Below are 22,722 nucleotides of genomic sequence, written 5' to 3'. Positions count from 1 at the left end.
TCTTTCTTCATGCTCTTTTTCTTTCTATTGTTGTTGTTATGGAAGATTTTCAAATGCAAGTCTACTATTTAGGCTTTCTACAATTGACCTCGACATTCTTTTGATTTCATCTTGGCCTTGTTTCAAAACATTTTGTTCTTCTACTATTTTATGTTGATCATTTCTTAGTTCATTAATTTCTTTCATTATTCTATTTGCTCCTCTTTCTTCAATTTTTTTTGTTCATTTGCCTCTCTTTCTCCCTCTTTTTTTTTCCTTTCTTTCTCCTCCTCTGCTTCAAGTTCTATGAAATATATGAAGTTGATTGAGATTCTTCTTCTGTTGGATGCAGTGTTGTCATACAAAATTACAAGTAAACAAATGTTAAATTATTAGAGAAAAAAAGTAGCAACATCAGTGATAGACCATGATAGTAGTCTAAGATAAAGATAAAACTTTATCACTGTCTATCTTTAAAGTGATAGACAATGAAAATGTTCTCATTTAAGGAATTACTTACATCTTTTGTTTTGAAAATGTTCTCATTTAGAGTCCTCCACTCATCTAACTCCAAGCGCTCCCATGTGATGATTCTTGGACCTTCGATTTTAAGTTTCCTTCCAAATTCAACATCTAAATCGAAAAGTTTTGGGATTGTCTTAAAAGTCCAATAAATTAATGCTAATGGAAATCTTTGAAGGTAGACAACATCCTTCTCAGTATATGATGCTCTTTTAAAGAATTGATAGGTCAAGGTGTAAGACAATCTTCCCCAAGGATAGTCTTTGAAGATTTCTTCATCGTTCAAAATGTCTAGATGTTTTAAATTGATATGGTTGTGTTGTTTCTTGGGGATTAAAAGAGCTTCTAGGATGTAGATATTGGTTAATTTAACTTTCAAAGAGTCTTCCTCATTGCGTGCTTTGAAATTTCTCTCCATATCTCTCCTAATTATATGATCATCATGAACAAAAAATGCATTTCTAAGTTTGACATTTTTCTTTCTCCTAAATCTAATTGAGGGAATTTGTAGCATTTCAATCCAGTTATTAAACAAAATTCTTCCAATCCAAATTCTGCTATACGGCCATCAAAATTGAATGCTAAGACATTCAACTTCTTTGTATAGCATTACCTTCTTACTAAGCGGTTGAGGAATTGGTTGGGTATTTTGGCAATTTTAATATTAAGAAAGTGTCCAAATAGGCCATTTAAAATTAGAGGAAAAATTGTTTCATCTAATTTTGTTCTTATCAAATTTAACACCTCTATACTAAAGTACATAGTAACTCTTAAATTTCCATTCTCGTTTTCCATAATTAATTCATGTTCCACTAGTTGAAAAAATATATTTAACAATATGTTAGAAAGTAAAATTTGAATAACACCAACAACTAACAAGATAACTATCAATAAATCATTATGTATTATGTATTATCTATTGATAGACATTGATAATATTCTATCTCAGTCTATCTTAGATAGACAATGATAAAACTCTATCATTGTCTATCTCAGATATACAGAGATAGTATTCTATCTCTGTCTATCTTAGATAGATAATCATAGAATTCTATATATCACTGTTTATCTCAAATAGATACTGATAAAATACTATCTCTATTATCTCAACTCAAAGTTATCGATAGATACATTCAGATAAACAAGTATCTATTAAATAAGCATCAATGTACAACAAGACAATGAACAAAACATAACACAATTTACCAACGAATATATATATATATATAGAGAGAGAGAGTGTGTGCAAACCATATACAACTTATATTACTATTTATCATTGAAGTCTATCACCGTTTATCTCAGATCTATCACTGTCTATCTCAAATAGAGAGGAATAGTATTCTATCTCTGTCTATCTCAGATAGACAATGATAGAACTCTATCATTGTCTATCTGAAATAGACAGAGATAATATTCTATCTATGTCTATCTTAGATAGAAACTGATATAGGACTATCACTGTGTATCCCAGATAGACACTGATAGTTCTCTAACTTTGTCTATCTCAATTTAAGGTTATCAATAGATACACTCAGATAAACAAGTATTTATTAAATAAGCTATAAACAAAACATGAAGCTATCTACCAACAAAAAAAAAAAAAAAAAATATAGAGTGCAAACCATATAAAACTGATATTACTGTTTAATTCTACCTCCGTCTATCTCAGATAAACAATGATAGAACTTTATCACTGTCTATCTCAGATAGACAGAGATAGTATTCTATCTCTTCCTATCTCAGTCTCTGTCTATCACAAATAGATAGAGATAGTATTCTATCTCTTTCTATCTCAAATAGACAAGTATGTATTGATGTTAAAGTTCTATTGATACGTGTAGATAGACAATGAGCAAGACATAAAACTATCCATCAACTACAAAAAAATACTTAGAGAGTGCAAACCATTAACACTATCTACCAACAACAATCAATAATCAACACAATGTTTAGTAATTTTGTCACTGTCTATTTATGATAGACAGTGATAGCATTCTCTACCACAACTACTTTGGTTTTACCTTCTCCCTCTCTTTAGATTTTATTTTATTTCCTTTTCCTCTGCTTATTGATGATTCAACTTTCATTATTTTCTTTCATTTTCCTTTGCTTCCTTTTCTTGTTGATGATTTAGCTTTGACCACTTTTTTTTTTTTTTGCTTACCATCTATTTAAACAAAATTAGGTTTAATAAGGTTTGATAACTATGATTAAATGGAAGAGTTGGTGAAATGAAAAGAAAAGAGAATGATTATAACCTTGAAGAGTTGATTCGATAATAGATTGTAACCTTGAAGGAGAAGCAACAGAAGATTAAGCAGCAATGGTGAGCAGTAGCAACAGAAGAATAATAAGAAAATGATGATGATGAAGCAGTAGAAGAAGAAGATGACCAGTGGAAGAAGAACAATCGACAAGATAGATGACGATAAATTGTTATCGTGCACTGTTTGGTGAAGAAGAAGTCGTTGGAAGAAGAAGAGGCGGGCGTGAGCGATATCGAGCCGGTTGATGGGTAATCCAATGAATCATAGTTAATCGGTGAGTTGTGGGTTATCCGTGTGTGGGCTAGGGACATTTTTGGTATTTCACTACCATGAGTTGGACTTTTCTTTCATTTATTTAATTCTCTTTGGGCTGGGTTCAAATTTTGCTATTGATGTAAGTAATGTGGGTTTTTTTTATTACTTTTGAAAACCTCCCTTAATATAATTCTTTTAAATTAAATAATACAAGATGAACACAAAGGAATAAGGACCCATTCGGATTAACTAGAGAAAAAAATGTTTTCCAATAAAATCATTTTTATTTAAACTCTTTTGATAAAAATTGTTTAAAATGAACTTTGAAAGTGTTTTAAAAACTACTTTGAGTGATTCATAAACACTTTATTTTCTTTTCCAAAATTAAACACTTGAAAAGTTATTCTAAATACATCCTAAAAGTGAGTATTAGTGATGTTGTGAATGAATTTGGATATGACGAAACATGCCAAAAATCACAAAAAGATAAGTGAAATAAATAGAAGATAAAGTGGACATAATTCAAATAAGTCTAAGTGCCAAGTAATGGGTTATCTTAGCATAAGAGACAAATGTAAATTCTATCTCATTCTTCCTATAAATATATTATTATAATACCATATGAGTTATCTTGAACTTGATCGATCTGGGATCTAGATCATAATCCATAATAAAATCTTCTAACTTCTTTTTTCTTCAATTCTAATCTCCAACTTGGGCATCGAAGCTTTATAGGTTTTCTCTCTCTTAAATTATAAATTTACAGTTGCTATTCAATGCAATTTTTCGGGTCTAAAACTTGACATCAACAATTGAAAACTTATGGGTAAAAATGAAAGTTAAAGCTAAAAATTTAAGATTAAAAGTAGGGTAAGTTTTTTAAGTCTGTTGTGAAATTGAAGAGCACAATGGGAACACAGATATGGAGAAAACATAATATAATAATATATTTATAAAATAATATAATAAATAAGTAAAAATATAATTTAAAATTAAAAAACTAAAATCATAAAATAAATAAAATTATAAAATAGATAATATGAAAATTAATGGAATTTTGTAGTGGATTTCTCACCAATGTGCATTATTTTGAGATCCACCAAATGCCACCATTTATAAGCAAAGTGGCAAGTAGGATTTAGGCTTACATGGACACCAAGCATGAATTATTACAAGATACATAGACAATTTGAAAAATGACACATGGCTTTTAGGACACGTATTGGACATCTATTTTTATGATATTTATAATACTCCCCATTAGATGCCCATATATATATATGAAATATGCCTCGTTAAAATATTACTAGGAAAAATCTTATGGAAAAAAAAACTCTAGTGAAGGAAAAGGAGTACATATTTCATATAATACATACTTCTAAAAGAATACAATATATTTACTCCCCTTACGAAAACATCACTTAAGATCTTTGAGTCTCCGCATTCCAATGTTATACACCAATTTTTCAAAATTTGTGGTTGGTAATGTCTTTGTAAATAAGTATGTCAGATTATCCTTCGAACAAATTTGTTGTATAGTGATGTTGTCATTTTCTTCAAGATCATGAGTGTAGAAAAGTTTCGGTGAATTATGCTTTGTTCTATCTCCTTTAATATATCCCCCTTTGATTTTGGCTATACAAACTGTATTGTCTTCGTATAATATTGTTAGAAGATATTTATTAGAAGACAAGACACACTCCTCGTTGTTTCACGAATGTTCTGAATCATTGACCTTAGCTATACATATTCTCGACTAGCCTCGTGAATTGCAAGAATTTCAGCATGTTTTGAAGAAGTAACCATTATGGTCTATTTCACCAATCGCCATGATATAGCAGTCCCTCCACATGTGAACAGATAACCTGTTTAAGATCTAGCTTTGTTTGGATCAGATAAATATTCATCTGCATAACCAACTAGATCAAGATTTGATTTATTTGAATAAAACAAACCCATATCGATTGTTCCTTAGAGATAACGGAATATATGCTTTATTCCTTATAAGAGAATAACTATATCTAGCTAATAAAATTACTGAAAAATGCAATATCTGGTCTTGTATTATTAGCAAGATATATAAGTGCAGCAATTACACTAAGATATAGTGCTTCAGGACCAAGAACTTCTTCATTATATTCTCGAGGTCGAAATATATCTTTATTTATATCCAATGAACGGCTTCAATTAAAATATTTAGTGGATGTGTTTTGTCCATATAAAATCTTTTCAAAATTTTTCCTGTATAAGTTGACTGATGAATAAATATTCCATCTGCTAAATGCTCAATTTGCAAACCAAGGAAAAATTTTGTTTTTCCGAGATCTTTCATCTCAAATTCTTTCTTAATATATTATATTGCCTTTGAAAGCTCTTCAAGAGTTACAACTATATTCAAGTCATCAATATATGCAGTTATAATAGCAAATCCTAATTGTGATTTCTTTATAAAAGCACACGGATATATTGGTTTATTTTGATATCATTCTTTCAATAAATATCCACTCAGGTAATTGTATCACATCCGTCCTGATTGTTTCAATCCATATAGTGATCTCTGTAACTTTATTGAATACTATTCCTGAGAATTTGATGTATATGTTTCAGGTAGCTTAAATCCTTCTGGGATTCTCATATAAATATCATTATCAAGAGATCCATATAAATATGTTGTGACTACATCCATAAGATACATATCCGGACTTTCATACACAATCAAGCCAATTAAATATCTTAGTGTAATTTCATCTATCACTGGAGAATATGTCTCCCCATAATCAATAATGTCTTTGTGAAAAACTTTATGTAACTAGTCTTGTTTTGTATCTTATGATCTCATTATTTTTTTTCTTTTTCTCACAAATATTCATTTTTATCCCATAGGTGTCGGACTACTGGTCCAAAAAACCTGTCATTTTGAAAGTGAGTTTAATTCTACCTCGATTGCTTCTTTCTTAATTCCTCCCCCTAATGTTGGAAAATTTGTCTCATTAAAATGACACTCAGCAAATTGTGCAGTAAATACATCACCTGTTAAGGGTTCAAGTTAATAGTTGATGGGAAATCATATCCAACATATATTCCTAACCTCTTTTGAGGACCCATCTCAGTGCATTGCAGTGGAGCAATTGGAACATATACTACACATCCAAAAATTCTCAAATGGGAAATATTTGGCTTATGATCATAAGCTAATTGTAATGGTGAGTAATTATGATAAGCTATTGGCCTAATGCATACAAGTGACGCTGCATGCAAAATAGCATGTCCTCGTGTAGATGAAGGAAGCTTAGCTTTCATAAGCAATGGTCTTGTAATTAATTGCAAAAATTTTATGAATGATTCTGCTAAACCATTTTGTGTATGAACATGAGCTACAGGATGTTCAACACTTATCTCAATTGACATACAATAATTATCAAAAGCTTGGGATGTAAATTCACCAGTATTATTAAGACGAATGATCTTAATTGTATAATTAGGATATTATGCTCTTAACTTAATTATTTGAGCAAGTAATCTTACAAATGCAAGATTTCGACTTGATAATAAACACACGTGTGACCATCTACTGGATGCATCTATTTATACCATAAAATATTTAAATAGTTCACTTAGTGAGTTAACAGGTCCACATATATCATCATGAATTCATTCTAAAATGCAGGTGATTCAGTCCCCATTTTAGCTAGTGATGGTGTTCGCACGAGATTTCAAGAGAAATTTATTTCGTGGAACTGAAATTTTGTATTTGTATAATTTTGTGGAAAGTGAGTACAATCTCTAATACATAATATTTTGATGCTTTCAAAATAAACTATGGTCTTTAAGCTAGTTTATTTTCTTGAATGATCGGCCTTTGGGCTTGTTGATCTTCTTGGATGATCGACTTTTGGGCTTGTTGATCTTCTTGGATGATCGACCTTTGGGCTTGTTGATCTTCTTAGATGATCGGCCTTAGCTTGTTGATCTTCTTGAATGATTGGCCTTCGAACTTGTTGATCTTCTTGGAGGATTAGTATTCGCCAGAGGCTTTCAAAGAAACTTGTTTCTTGGAGTTGAACTTAAATTGGTGTTGATGTTTATGTTAATTGGATGCGATGTGGTTTGATCTCCAGCGCTTGATCCTCTGATTCTCTCTCGGTTGAATGAGTACGCTTGATGTATAGAAGCAGTGCGTGTGGATGTTCTTGAGCTTCGAGTCTTTGAAGAATGCTTGTATCTTCAAAGGACTTCAGTCTTCAAGCGTGTTCAGAATGCTTGTATCTTTTTCAGCCTTCAGAATGCTTAGGACTTTAGTTTTCAAGCATGGTCAACTTCAGGAGTCAAGGAGTCTTCTAATTGTAGAGAATTCCTCTAAGCTCTCTGGAGTGTAGAATTGCTGACCCCTCCAAATGAGAAGAGTTTATCTGTTTATAGAATTCACAAGTGAGCTTGGGTTTGACCCTTGAGTTTGAGGAGATTGAATCTTCAGCTTGTAGGTTGTGAAGATACGGTCAATTTGTTGAAATCCTCTAATCTTCAAAGCTTCAAATAGTTCAGATCTTTAGTTCTTTAGAATTTGAGAACTTTAGTCTTCGAAGCTTGAGAAGCTTCGGTTTTTAGCACTTGAGAGCTCGTCTTGGATCTTGGGAGCTTAAATCTTTAGAGCTTTAATATGTCTTTTGATCTTTAGAGCTTTAGTATCTTCTGATCTTCAAAGATTTGATATGTCTTCTGATCTTTAGAGTTTTAGTGTCTTCTTATCTTAAGAGCTTTGATATGTCTTCTAATCTTCAAAGCTTTAGTGAATTCTGATCTTCAAAGCGTTGGAGGAGTTATGTTATTCAAATCTTTGGAGCTTCAGACTTCAGATCTTCAGGGAGATTTTGTCTTCAATTCTTCTTACCCCTCTCAAATGAAGAGATAATGTCTCTATTTATAGAAGTTTCTCATGGGCCTTACATGAGCTTGAGCATAATTACTTTACTGGGCCAAAATTGGGTTTGAGCTAAAATTGGCTTGGACCCATTTATTGTTAAGCCAAAATACTGGGCTTGAGTTTAATCTTTAATTTAGCCAAAAAAGTTCACCACGGGTTTGAATTGGGTTGGGCCTAAGCGACCTTAATTACTCGGCCCAATCCAACTTATAATTTTTCCAATAGGCTCAAGCTTTCATTGATGATGTGGCGACTCTTGATTCGCCGAAATTTATCCTTCAACAAATGCCCTCTTTTCGAGATTTATGCACGTCTATACGGTGTGTGAATCTCGAAAAAATAATTTGGAATCGAAGTATGATTTTGACTCTTTTAATTTAATGCACCATCATGATCAAAATATGAGAATTTAGCTCAAGGAAATTTTGTTTGTCTGACACTCTTTCGCCAAGTAAACAAAAGATGAATTTTAGTCCTTGACTTTTTTGCTCCCAAGTAAACTTTAATTTGAACTAAAGTAGAATTTAAATTCCACTTTAATTGCAAATTTAATTTAATATCTCAAATTCTAACAATCATTTTTTTTAGATTTAGAATATACTTAATTCTTCATGTGAATTTGAAGTAGAATTTTTTATTTTGTCTTTCTCTTTCCTTCAACTTTGATTTGCTGAATGCTTGGAGTGTGCCTATATTTTGTGCCAAGGTCTTGACATTGGGATGAAATTTTATTGGTACCCAAGTGTTGGCTTGAATTTGGAATAGAATTTTGGGTGAAATTGAATCTCAATCAATTTTGGTTTGAGATAAATTGAGATATTTTTTTATCCATAATTTATTTTGATTGAACATAAAAACTCAACGTTGGATAATTTGAATTTGAAATAAAATTTGGAATATGACCAAATTTCAATTTGGGATAAATTTTAAATTTTTCCCGCAATTTGATTTGAAAATAGGGATGAGAGAACCTAAATTTGGATGAATTTGATATAAAATTTAGAAGATGCCAAATTTGAGATTTTATCCACAATTTAATCTCAAAATTGAAAATTTGATTTTGAATAAAATTTGGAATATGACCAAATTTTAATTTGAGAGAAGTTTTAGATCTTACCACAATTTGATTTGGAACTAAGGATATGAACCTAGATGAAATTGAAATAAAATTTGGAATATGCGCAAACTTGAATTTTAACAGAAGTTGAAATCCAAAATTTGATTTGGATAGAATTATAATCTTAAACTAATTTTGATTTGAAGCTTGGAAAATCTAGGACTTTGAATTTGATATTTGGATAAATATAGATTCGAATCTTATTCCGACCTAAATTATTATTATTATTATTATTTAGTGAAGTTGAATATGAGCCTTCAAACTTGCCGAAAATAAAAAACACCTTCTTTTTGTTAAATTGGATAAATCAATTTAACCCAAAAAAAAAAAAAAAAAAACAATTTAACCCAAAATTTGTTAGATCTTCTCAAATGCGATGTATTTAGTCAATCTAAAATCTAAACTTCTTCTCCAAATTTGGCTTTTAAATCTTAACCACCTTTGATTATTATCTATAAATTGAACTTAGAAATCTCATAGAATTCACATTGAGTGAATCACCTCCCTTCATCTCTGAAAACTTCTTCAAGACCTTTTTTTATTTCTTCAGCTTTTTTTTTTTAATGCTTCTTGTTTTGCTTCGCCAAGTCGATGGAAACAGAGCACTCTCTCGTGATCAATCTTCTTTTTTTTTTCTACTCTCTCGTGATCAATCTTCTCTTGTTTTCTTTCTTTTTTTCTTTTTCCTAATTTCTTCAGCATGCTTTCAACCTTTCTTTTTCCTCACATTTTTTTTAAAGATTTTGTGGTTGATCATCTCCTTTGGAACCCATCAACATTATGTTGCACTTGATGTGTGGTCACCGACAACATTAACTTTTGTTTCTACAAGATTTTTTTTTACCGCCTGTTTCTCATAGTGCTAAGATGATGTGTGAGAGAGGAAGAGAACATAGTCTTCTTTTTTTTTTTCTTTTTTTTTTTTTAATTTCTTCCTTGTACGAAAACCTTTTTTCTTTTCTTGATCTTTCTTTCTTCTTCCTTGTTTTCCTTTGCTTTCAACATTTTCTTTCCTACAAATTCTTATACCATCATTGTTTGCAACATCATTATTATCTAGCACCGTGGAGATCGAAGCCACCCGCCGCAGATGGTGACGGTGTGGATTCATGTGGATTCGCTTGAGAAAAGGATAGGGCCTGACATGAGCTTAGTGACATAGTAGAGAGAGATTTAGTGGGAAGTGAGAGAAATTTTAGAGAGCGATAGATGTGTAGAAGAAGAAAAAGATTTAGGTTTTTTTTCTAATAAAGGTCTGGTTTTATCATTTAACCAAAATTTTTTGTATTATTTTTTCTTCTTAATTTCCTTTCTTTTTTTATTCAAAATTTTCTTTTTACACTTTTTTACTTTTTTTTTTCTTGTTTCACATTTTTTTTATTTTGTTCATATTATTCTTATGTTTTTTAATAAATTTTTTTTCATTTTTTTCTTCTTCTCTTTTACTTTTTTTTTTTCCTTTTTTAATTCTTTTTTCTTTTATTTTCTTCTTTTCCTTTTTTTTTCTTTTTTTCACAATTTTTTTTTATTTTCCCTTTTCTTTTTCTTTTTCTTTTTTTTTTGTTTCTTTTTCTTCTTCTTTTTCTAATTTTTTTTTTGTAGGAGGTGAAGTTTTATTTATTATTTTTTTTGCAACAATTCCCGTCTCCTTGGTATACAAAGGGATGACCCTGGAACTATTGTATCGCCTCTCGTGCTTGTTCATCCTGATCGTCATGGGAGGGGCCCTGCAAAGGCTTACAACTCTCCCATTCGATCACCCTAGGGAGGATCTGGTCTGTATTGTAGCGCCGTTTGTGCATCCTGATCGTCATGGGAGGGGCCTCGCAAAGACTTACAACTCTCCCATTCGATCACTCCCGATTCAAATGTCTACCTTATAATGTCATTCGTGTATCCTGATTGTCATGGGAGGGGCCTCGCAAAGGCTTACAACTCTCTTATTCGATCACCCTAGGGAGAACTCAACTCAAAGGTTTGCTTTATAACGAGGGGCCCCGCAAAGGTCTACATTATTATATTACTCCTTGATCAAAATTTGAAGATAGGCGACCAGAGTTGTCCTCGCATATGAGGTGGAGTCGGATGGACCAGAGTTGTCCTCGCATATGAGATGGAGCTAGGCAAACCAAACTTGATCCCGCATATGAGGTGGAACCACACCAACATTTTTAGAGAGAAAGTGAAGCTACACAAACATTTTGGAGAAGGAGTGAAGTTGTACCAACATTTTGGAGAGGAAACGAAACTGCACCATGACTTTGGAGATGGAGTGAAGTTGCGTCATCAGTTTGGAGATGAAGTGAAACCGCGCCATTAGTTTGGAGATGAAACGAAGCCACGTCATGACTTTGGAGATGAAGCGAAGCCGTGTCAACATTTTGGAGAGGAAACAAAACCGCACCATGACTTTGGAGATGAAGCGAAGTCACGCCATCAGTTTGGAGATGAAGCGAAGCCACGCCATAACTTTAGAGATAAAACGAAACTGTACCATCAGTTTGGAGATGAAGCAAAGTCACACCATCAGTTTGGAGATGAAGTGAAGCCACGCCATAACTTTGGAGATGAAGTGAACACGCCAGAATTTGGAGATAAAGTGAAACTGCGCCAACATTTTGAAGATGAAGCGAAGCCGCGCCATCAGTTTGGAGATGAAGCGAAGCCACGCCACGACTTTGAAGATGAAGCGAACCACGCTAGACTTTAGAGATGAAGTGAAGCTGCATCATGATTTTGTAGACCAAGTCATTAAAGATGGAGCCAAGCCATGCACACCGACCTTGAGCTTGAAGATGGAGCGGAGCCATGCACACCGACCTTGAACTTGAAGATGGAAGTGGGGCCATGCACGCCAATCTTGAACTTGAAGATGGAACAACTTCGATGGAGTTTCTAAACTTGAGGATGGAGAAAGCATCGACAAATCCTCTGCATTTTAAGTTTGACGAAGTATTAGCGAATCCTCTACACTTGAGCTTTAAAGAATCGGTGAATCCTCCGCATTTGAGCTTGAAGTATCGGTGAATCCTCCACACTTGAGTTTGACGAAGCATCGATGAATCTTCACATTGAGCTCGACTTTGCGACTTTGAGCGTGAAGATGGCATTACAAAACCTCTAGACTTAAGTATAAAGATGAAGCATCAATGAAGCCTCTAAACTTGAAAATGGAGGAGCATCGATGAAGCCTCTGAACTTGAAGATGGAAGAGTATCTAATTTTGATTTTAAATAGGAAGCGAAGCGCATTTCAAGTGTGTGCCTTTTATTTACTGTGTTGGTTCCTTACAAGGGATGAACATCTTCAATCCATTGTGTTGCCTCCAATAGGGATGAACATCTTCAATCTGAAGTGTCATTCTTTAACGGGGATGATCAACATCAATCTTGTAGTGTCATACTTATGTGGCTGTGGTACATTTTCTGAACTTCAAGATGGAGGAGCATCTAAGTTTGATTTTAAAGAGGAAGGGAAGCGCATTTCAAGTGTGTGCCTTTTATTTACTGTGCTGGCTCCTTACAAGGGATGAACATCTTCAATCCATTGTGTTGCCCCTAATAGAGATGAACATCTTTAATCTGGAGTGTCATTCTTTCATAGGGATGATCAACATCAATCTTGTAGTGTCATACTTAGGTGGTTGTGGTACATTTTCTAATGGACTAAACTTAAATTTCTTTAAGTTTCCTTCGTACCTTTAAAGAAATGGATCAAATCATGACGTAGTTCAAATTTTTTTTAACTGGACTGAACTTGAAGTTTCTTTCAAGCTGCCTACATACCCTTCTTAATGATAGGGATCAAGTCATAATGTAGTTCAAAAAGAATGTTTTTTTGTTTTTTTTTTCTTTTTTGCACCCGATTGAATTTAAATTTCTCTAAGTTGCCTATGTATCCTTTATAATGACAGGGATCAAGTCGTAACGTAGTTCGTACAAAGATTTTTTTTGGGACATTCACATTCTAAGCTCATACCGGCTAGGAGCATCATGCAGTTTAGGCTCTTGCGATGAGGAGCTTCTTCATTTAAACTTCAGAAGCTCTTATTTCATCATAGTTTTGATCATCCTCTTTATTTGTAGGATTCGTCAATATGATGAGTTTTGGCTTCACTATCATGGAACCTTCTGTACTTATGTCAATAGAAAATTTCCTCTTCATGCGTGAAAGGACACGACTGTGAATCTTTTCGTCGTTGTTTTCTTCATGGAATGACATTGGCTTCAAGATTTTCATCCTTCCTTTACGTTGATTGCTTGTTGTCTTGAGACGATCAAAAGCAGATACTAAAGGTTGATCTTTCTTTGATGTGGATATACTTAGCCTTTTGAAGGTTGAAGTTCGAGCAGAAGTAGTCGTTGGACATTGGTCTTCTTCTCCTACCATGGCCATACTCAAATCTTTGAAAGACTGAAGATCGAGCACTTGAAGGCTTAATACGATCGAAGACAAAAGTTCTTTGCTTCATTTCTTCTGAGTTGTTGGCTTCTTCAGCAGTCACATGATTGTTGTCGACTTCCAATATGCCAACAGTGTGATATGCAATAACTTCTGATACTTTCTCTAGATGATTATTGAGAAAGCTTATTAGGAGAAATTCTGCCGAAATTGCTGGCCGTCGGAATTGAGGGAAGTCCTTGTCTTTTTTCTTAGCAGACTTAGGCTTCCGTGTCATCTTTTTGCCTTTATTTTTATGAGTCTTGTTTCTTCTTCTATAACTTCGATAGGAACGCGACTCTTTTTGGGTGGAGTTTGGTTGTCTTCTTTTTCAATGAGTCATTACTATCCATCCTTCGTTGTCATCTTCAACAAGCTCATCTTTCTTTTCGAAATTTTTTGTTTGAATCTCTTGTTGAAACCAAACATCTATAGGCTCGAATTCTCCAAACTGGATCAGGCTTTCTCTTTGAGCATGGGACACAGACAGTATTGGAACATTTGAAGTCACCGCCACTGTAGCGTGATTTTTCTGAGTTACTTCATCCAAATCTAGCTCAATCTTCTTTTCACGAGCCAACTTCATAATTCGTTCCTTCAACACGAAGCACCTTTCAGCTAGGTGACTAATGACCTAATGATACTTGCAGTAGTTAGGATCATCTATTTTTTCTTCTTGTTTCGGCCGCTTGTATTCTGGTAGTTGAATAAGTTTCTTCTCTAGTAGTTACTCCAACATATCTACCACATCAAAGTTAGAGAATGGATAAACTTTCTCTTGTCTTTCTTTAAGAGTTGGACGATGCTTCTCGCCCTCATTGTACCTTCTTTCAAATTTTATTTGTTTTCCTTTGGAGGAAAATTTTAGCGGGGTCACATGAACAACCATAGATTCTTTTGTGGCACTATCCACGATATTTTCAGTGCCCTTGGCATCATTTTTGTATTTTCTCCCTTCAGGGACTAGGAAATCTTTAGTTCCCCTATTGGCAATGCTTAGCTCTATATCATGAGCGCATGTTGCCAGCTTCCCAAACGTACGAGGTTTTATCCCTTGTAGGATGTAGAGAAGTTCTCAGTGCATACCTTGAGTGCACATCTCCACTACAGATAATTCAGTAAGTCTATCTTTGCAATCCAGACTTAAAGTTCTCCATCAGTTGATGTAATCGATGACTGTCTCTCCCTTCCACTTTTTAGTGTTCGTCAGCTCCATCATGCTAACAGTGCGCCTTGTACTATAGAAGCAGTTCAGGAACTCCCTTTCTAGCTGTTCTCAACTGTCAATCACTTCTGGCTCCAAATCAATATACCAATCGAAAGCATTTCCTTTCAAGGTACGGACGAATTGCTTAACTAACTAGTCTCCTCTGGTTCCTGCATTTTCGCAGGTTTTAATGAAGTGTGCAACATGTTGTTTTGGATTGCCCTTTCCATTGAACTGCTGGAACTTTGGAGGTTGATACCTAGCTGGCATTCTCAGGTTGTCGATTCTCTTGGTGTATGACTTGGAGTACATAAAGGAAGTTTGCAACGATCATTTGTACTGAGCTCTTATGGAGTTTGTGATCATCTCCTGGAGTTGTTGAACTGACAAGGAGGTAACAGAGGTGGATTGTGGTGGCTGACTTTCCTGCAAGACAGTCTTTCCTTTGTCATTGGCTTTTGTAGCTGGGGATTGACTTGATTCAGCAGTATCTCAAGTCTGTATCTGATCTCTTAAAGCAGCAATTTCATGATCTCACTCCTCTACAACCTTCATTAGGAGATTTATCTTTCCTTCCATCTCTGCCATGGTCGACTCAATCGTTATGTCAGTCATCATGACAGACACTACATCAAAATGTGATTCTTTATCTGATAGATCAATAACAGAAGCATAGTTTTCAAACAAGGGATTTTCTCTGATGACGATCTCACCTTTAGGAAATTCCATCAGAGGGTCCTAGATTTCTTCCGTGATGACAAAGCTTATGTAAGTGTTGCTTGCGACGGTAGCTTTGGATGCAACTTTCTTTGGTGCCATTTGTAGATTTGTTGACTCGAATGACGAGAGAGAGATGAGAGGTAGAGAGGCCCCACCGGGCGTGCCAATTTATTCGCACGAGATTGCAAGAGAAATTTATTTCGTGAAACTGAAACTTTGTATTTGTATTAATTTTGTGGAAAGTGAGTACAATCTCTAATACCTAATATTTTGATGCTTTCAAAATAACTTATGGTCTTTAAGTTAGTTGATCTTCTTGAATGATTAGCCTTTGGGCTGTTGATCTTCTTAGATGATCGGCCTTTGGGCTTGTTGATCTTCTTGGATGATCGACTTTTGGGTTTGTTGATCTTCTTGGATGATCGGATTTTGGGTTTATTGATCTTCTTGGATGATCGACCTTTGGGTTTGTTGATCTTCTTGGATAATCGACCTTTGGGCTTGTTGATCTTCTTAGATGATCGACCTTGACTTGTTGATCTTCTTGGATGATCGACTTTTGGGTTTGTTGATCTTCTTGGATGATCGGTCTTCGAACTTGTTAATCTTCTTGGAGGATTAGTGTTCGCCTGAGGCTTTCGGAGAAACTTGTTTCGTGGAGTTGAACTTAAGTTGGTGTTGATGTTGATGTTAATTTGATTCGATGTGGTTCGATCTCTAGCGCTTGATCCTCTGATTCTCTCTCAGTTGAATGAGTACGCTTGATGTATAGAAGTAGAGCGTGTGGATGTTCTTAAGCTTCGAGTCTTGGAAGAATGCTTATATCTTCAAAGGACTTCAGTCTTTAAGCGTGTTCAGAATGCTTGTATCTTTTTCAACCTTCAGAATGCTTAGGACTTCAGTCTTCAAGCGTGGTCAGCTTCAGGAGTTAAGGAGTCTTCTGATTGTAAAGAATTCCTCTAAGCTCTCTAGAGTGTAGAATTGCTGACCCCTCCAAATGAGACGAGCTTATCTGTTTATAGAATTCACAAGTGGGCTTGGGTTTGACCCTTGGGTTTGAGGAGATTGAATCTTCAGTTTGTAGATTGTGAAGATACGGTCAATTTGTTGAAATCCTCTAATCTCCAAAGCTTCAAATAGTTCAGATCTTTAGTTCTTCAGAATTTGAGAACTTCAGTCTTCGAAGCTTGAAAAGCTTCGGTCTTTAGCACTTGAGAGCCCGAGTCTTGGATCTTGGGAGCTTAAATCTTTAGAGCTTTAATATGTCTTTTGATCTTCAAAGCTTTAGTAACTTCTGATCTTCAGAACTTTGATATGTCTTCTGATTTTCAGAGTTTTAGTGTCTTCTTATCTTAAGAGCTTTGATATGTCTTCTAATTTTCAAAGCTTTAGTGAATTCTGATCTTCAAAGCTTTAGAGGAGTTATGTCATTTAGATCCTTGGAGCTTCAGACTTTAGATCTTCAGGGAGCTTTTGTCTTCAATTCTTCCCACCCCTCTCAAATGAAGAGATAATGTCTCTATTTATAAAGGTTTCTCATGAGCCTTACATGGGCTTGAGCCTAATTACTTTACTGGGCCAAAATTGGGTTTGAGCTAAAATTGGGCTTGGACCCATTTGTTGTTGGGCCGAAATACTGGGCTTGAGTTTAATCTTTAATTTAGCCCAAAATTTCACCACGGATTTGAATTGGGTTGGGCCCGAGCGACCTTAATTACTCGACCCAATCCAACTTATAATTTTTCCAATAGGCTCGGACTTTCATTGATGATGTGGCGACTCGTGATTCGCCGAAATTTCTCCTTCAACAGATGGTCTGATTATCAATTTGCCTTAATAGCAAGCATCACATGATAATTCATTAAATTGAAGAATCTTCTGATTCTTCAATCGGTATCCATTTGAATTCTTAATAATTCTTCTCATCATTATAGATCTTGGATGACCCAATCAGTCATGCCAAATTGTAAATATGTATGGATTCATGAACTTCAAGTTCATTGCTGCATATGTTTTAATTACTCAAATATAAATATAATACAATCCAGAAGATAAAGCAAACAATTTTTTCAATATACATTTTTCATTTGAGACAGTAAATATAATATATAGATATTTCACATTATTCTTACTATCAGTCTCAATACGATAACCATTGCAACGTATATCTTTAAAACTCAGAAGATTTCTCTTTGATTGACTAGAGAACAATGCATTGTCAATTGTAAATTTTTGTTCCTTTAGGCAAAATAATATTTGCTTTTCCAAAACCTTCAATCAAGTCTACAGACCTGATATTGTATTTACTTTTGCTTTTGGCATTGTCAATTTGAAAAGTTATTTTTTATTTGTAAGTATTGGGTGTGTAGTTGCACTTTCTGCCAAACATAGATCTTTTTTTGCTGATTTTTTAAACACCCAACATATGAAAATGATCCATGCTTCTTCACTAAAAGAAAATAATTACAATAAGAAAAACAACACTTAAAATATACAAAAGTTACCAAAAAAAAAAAAAAAAAGAAAACATGTGGATAGATAAAAGAAAACAACAACATTTAGTCTAGATATTCTCAAAGTCAAAAGAAATACTTGATGTTCCACCAACTGTACCAATATTCTCTTCAGGAGATTCAAAGAAGTCCGTCAAATCCAAATTTGTCATGTAGGATGAGTAAAAAATGTCATTATCCTGGTATGCAAAATTTACTTCCACATTTTTCTCTTTTTTCTTTAGGGAGGCTTGATAGAGGTCAACTAAGTGTTTTGACATACGACAGGTACGTGACCAATGCCCAATCATTCCACATCGGAATCATTTATTTTCAATACTCTTTGAACTCTTATATTGTGGAGCTTTTCCTTTGTGATCATCATTTTATGTGGTTCTTTTGAAATTTAAATGATTAGAACGACCACCATGAAAATAATAATTATTTCTTCCCCTACCACGATCATGACCTCGACTACGACCACGACCACGATCTCGACCATGATTATTAACGTTCTACATTCATTTCAGGGAATGGTGTTATTCCAATTGGTCAAGATTCGTGGTTCTTCATCAATAACTCGTTATTTTGTTCGACCACAAGAGGAAATGAAATTAGTTCATAATATTGTTTAAAACCTTTCTCTCGATTTTGTTGCTGCAAGAGCATATTCGAGACATGAAATGTAGAAAATGTCTTCTCTAACATATTAGCATCAACAAATTTTTCTCCGCATAACAATAATTTTGAACTGATTTTAAATAATGTGGAATTGTAATCACTTATTAATTTAAAATCTTGTAACCTCAAATGCATCCACTCATAACGGGCTTTAGGAAGAATATCTGTCTTTTGATGATCGTACCTTTCTTTCAAATATTTTCATAAGATACGGGGATCTTTTATTGTAAGATATTCCATTTTTAATCCCTCGTGGAGATGATAACAAAGGAAAATCATAGTTTTTACTTTGTCCTGGCTAGATGTCGTATTTCCTTCTTTAATTGTTTTTCCCAAGTTCGTAGCATCCAGGTGAATTTCGGCATTGAGCACCCATGACAAATAATTATTGTCATTAATGTCAAGGGCTATGAATTCTAATTTTGTAAGGTTTGTCATGGCAACACTATCACAAAATATTGTATTTATATTATAAATTTAATATGTACTAAAAATACAAAATAACATTTAATTTATTAATTATAATAAAGAAGAAAAAAAATCGACCTACCTTCAGCAATGAAAGCAACAGGAGCTCGTGCTGATAACGTGTTGTGAAATTGAGAAGTACGATGGAAACACGAATATGGAGAAAATATAATATAATAATAATATAATATAATAAACTAAAATTATAAAATTGGGTAATATGAAAATTAATGGAATTTTGAAGTGGATTTCTCACCAATGTGCATTATTTTGAGATCCACCAAATGTCACTATTTATAAACAAGTGGCAATTAGGATGTGGACTTACATAAATACTAAACATGAATTATTACAAGACACATGGACAATATAAAAAAATGATATATGGATTTAGGACACTAAACATTGGACATCTATTTTTAATGATATTTTTAATAAGGTCTATATATATATATATATATATATATATATATTAGCTACTAAGTACTAAGAGAGATCACACGAAATAAATATATAAATAAAAAGTGATTAATAATTAGCTACTAGTCATGGTAAAAGTTGAAGAGGACAGAATGGTCATTTTAAGAGATTGGCCACAACTTCTAGTCTTCGCCTTCACCAGTCACCGTTACATTAATGAACACGCCGGTAAGGAAAGATCGAACCCAATTCCCTATCAAATTCTTCTTCAAGCATTTTGATTGTGAATTATCAACTATTTCTCAGTTCCAGAACTCAAGGAATTGGCAGCAGTAGCTGCGAATTTCCTTCCTCCGCCGGAGATTCTCCTTCCACTTTTCTATGTCCCAGGTCAGTTAACTTCATTCTTTCTTTGATTGCATCCTGGGACTTCCATTTCTTGTTCTCTTACTTCGTTTATATTGGCAATTATATGTTATGTGAATCCCTTCTTTGGAAATTTTACTGTTCTGTTATCCACTTTTGTATGTGACTCTTCTAGATCTGACTTTAATCGAGCTCGTACTCTTCAAGGATGGAGTTTCTGGGTGGATTTAGGATCTGGGTCTTAACCCTTTGCTTGATATTTCAATCTGGATATGGGTTTTATCTTCCGGGGAGTTATCCTCTCAAACATGTTGTGGGTGATGACTTATCTGTGAAAGTTAATTCTATAACCTCAATCGATACCGAAATGCCGTTTAGCTATTACAGTTTGCCTTTCTGTAAACCTCAAGGGGGTGTTAAGGATAGTGCTGAAAATCTTGGTGAGCTTCTAATGGGTGACCGGATTGAGAACTCGCCGTATCTGTTTAAGATGTATAAGAATCAAACAGATGTGTTCTTGTGTCAAACAGATCCATTGACTGATGATCAGTTTAAGACCTTAAAGGAGAGGATTGATGAGATGTATCAAGTGAACTTGATCCTGGACAATTTACCTGCAATCCGGTACACTAAGAAAGAAGGCTATCCTTTGCGTTGGACAGGATACCCTGTAGGAATCAACGTCAAGGGTTCCTACTATGTCTTTAACCATTTGAAATTTAAGGTTCTTGTTCACAAATATGAGGAGACCAATGTTGCGAGTGTAATGGGAACCGGTGATGCTGCAGGTGTGATGTCATCAATCGGTAAACAAGAACTAGATGTACCGGGATACATGGTTGTTGGATTTGAGGTTGTACCCTGCAGTCCTTTGCACAAGGTGGACTTAGTTAAGAACTTAAAGATGTACGAAAAGTATCCAAATCCTGTTCAATGTGACCCTACCAGTGTATCAATGCAAATTAACAAAGGGCAACCTATAGTGTTCACATATGAGGTTACATTTGAAGAGAGTGACATCAAGTGGCCTTCTCGATGGGATGCATATTTGAAGATGGAGGGTTCGAAAGTTCATTGGTTTTCAATCTTGAACTCTTTAATGGTGATAACGTTTTTAGCCGGTATCGTTCTTGTAATTTTCTTGAGGACTGTTCGACGAGATCTTACACGTTATGAGGAGCTTGATAAGGAGGCTCAAGCGCAGATGAACGAGGAGTTGTCTGGTTGGAAGCTTGTTGTGGGGGATGTCTTCCGTGCTCCAGCCAATCCTGCACTTTTGTGTATAATGGTTGGTGATGGGGTTCAGCTTCTAGGGATGGGAATTGTGACCATATTGTTTGCTGCTCTTGGGTTCATGTCCCCAGCATCCCGTGGAACACTTATTACAGGTATGCTATTTTTCTATATGATTCTCGGTGTTGCAGCAGGTTACGTTGCTGTACGTCTTTGGAGAACTATCTGTTGTGGGGACCACAGAGGATGGGTCTCAGTCTCATGGAAAGCTGCTTGTTTCTTCCCTGGCATTGCCTTTCTAATTCTTACCACACTGAATTTTCTATTATGGGGTAGTGGAAGCACCGGCGCCATTCCATTTTTGCTCTTCGTTATTCTACTTTTGCTATGGTTCTGCATATCAGTTCCTCTTACTCTTGTTGGTGGGTATTTTGGTGCCAAGGCACCTCATATTGAGTATCCTGTTAGAACCAATCAAATCCCGCGGGAGATTCCACCCCAAAAATACCCATCATGGCTTTTAGTCCTTGGGGCTGGCACTCTTCCTTTCGGTACCTTGTTCATCGAACTCTTCTTCATCATGTCTAGCCTCTGGATGGGCCGTGTTTATTACGTTTTCGGGTTCCTCTTCATAGTGTTGGTGCTTCTTGTTGTAGTTTGTGCTGAGGTATCCTTAGTTCTAACCTATATGCATTTATGCGTCGAAGATTGGAAATGGTGGTGGAAGTCTTTCTTTGCTTCTGGTTCAGTTGCCTTGTACATCTTCTTGTACTCGATTAATTATCTTATCTTTGATCTTAAGAGCTTGAGCGGACCCGTCTCAGCCACTCTCTACCTTGGTTATTCACTCTTCATGGTTCTTGCAATCATGTTCACAACTGGAACAGTCGGATTCCTCTCGTCATTCTGGTTTGTGCATTACTTGTTCTCTTCTGTGAAGCTGGACTGAGTAATCTCATCATGCCGAAACTCCAGAAACCATCAAGTGCAAGCTCTTTGCAGATACTCTATCATGTATGTCTTTTTTTTTCCCACTTAAATCGAGCATGGATCTAGATAATCTAGCAACAATACTTGGTCAAAAGTTTTGCTTACTGTTGCTTTATGGAGCTCATTGTATGACATTTTGAACCTGAGTTTATCTACAGCTTTTGTTATAGAAAAGACCAATAGTAGATCATTTCAAGTGGTGGGTAGTTTACAACTAGATGGTTGACATTGTATTTGCTTTGTGAAAACCATACATTTCTGAACTTTATAGAACTGCAAAAGTTCCTGTTTTTAATCTTTGGGATCTTTGGGAGAGGAGCAATAATCCTCGTCCCGCCTCAACCCCAAGCTCTTTGTATGAGAGAATCTAAGATTATATATGAGATTGGAGGTAAAAAGCTGGGGAGAATTCAGTTGCATCAATAATGATGAACCTGATAAAGGGATTGCAATGGTTATGTATGAATATCTGTCTCTAAACTTATCAAATTGTATCAATTTTTTTACTGAACTTTCTATTTCATCAAATTATACCTCAAATGTAAACAAGGGATGCATTTTTTTTCACTTAAGATAAATTTCTGTTCGAAAAACATTTTGAAAAAAGTACTTTCACATGTGTTCAATGAATTATAAAATAT

The 22,722-nt window shown here is 34.6% G+C and overlaps 2 pseudogenes across 1 annotated transcript; one reads left to right on the top strand and one right to left on the bottom strand.

Moving 5' to 3' along the window:
* Positions 1-18,430: 18,430 nt before the first annotated feature.
* LOC150037717 (uncharacterized) lies at positions 18,431-19,042 on the bottom strand (annotated as a pseudogene).
* A 552-nt stretch (positions 19,043-19,594) lies between these two features.
* LOC120071103 (transmembrane 9 superfamily member 11 pseudogene) lies at positions 19,595-22,376 on the top strand (annotated as a pseudogene). Its single transcript, XR_016527716.1, has 2 exons — positions 19,595-19,882; positions 20,034-22,376. The product of XR_016527716.1 is annotated as a transmembrane 9 superfamily member 11 pseudogene (transcript).
* The last annotated feature ends 346 nt before the right edge of the window (positions 22,377-22,722 follow it).

This window comes from Benincasa hispida, chromosome 2, assembly GCF_027475165.1.
Source record: "Benincasa hispida cultivar pf3 chromosome 2, pf3_genome.v1.1, whole genome shotgun sequence".
NCBI classification, from domain to species: Eukaryota; Viridiplantae; Streptophyta; class Magnoliopsida; order Cucurbitales; family Cucurbitaceae; genus Benincasa; species Benincasa hispida.
The sequence above is the reverse complement of the archived record's forward strand: the minus strand, read 5'-3'. Positions and strand labels throughout refer to the sequence as shown.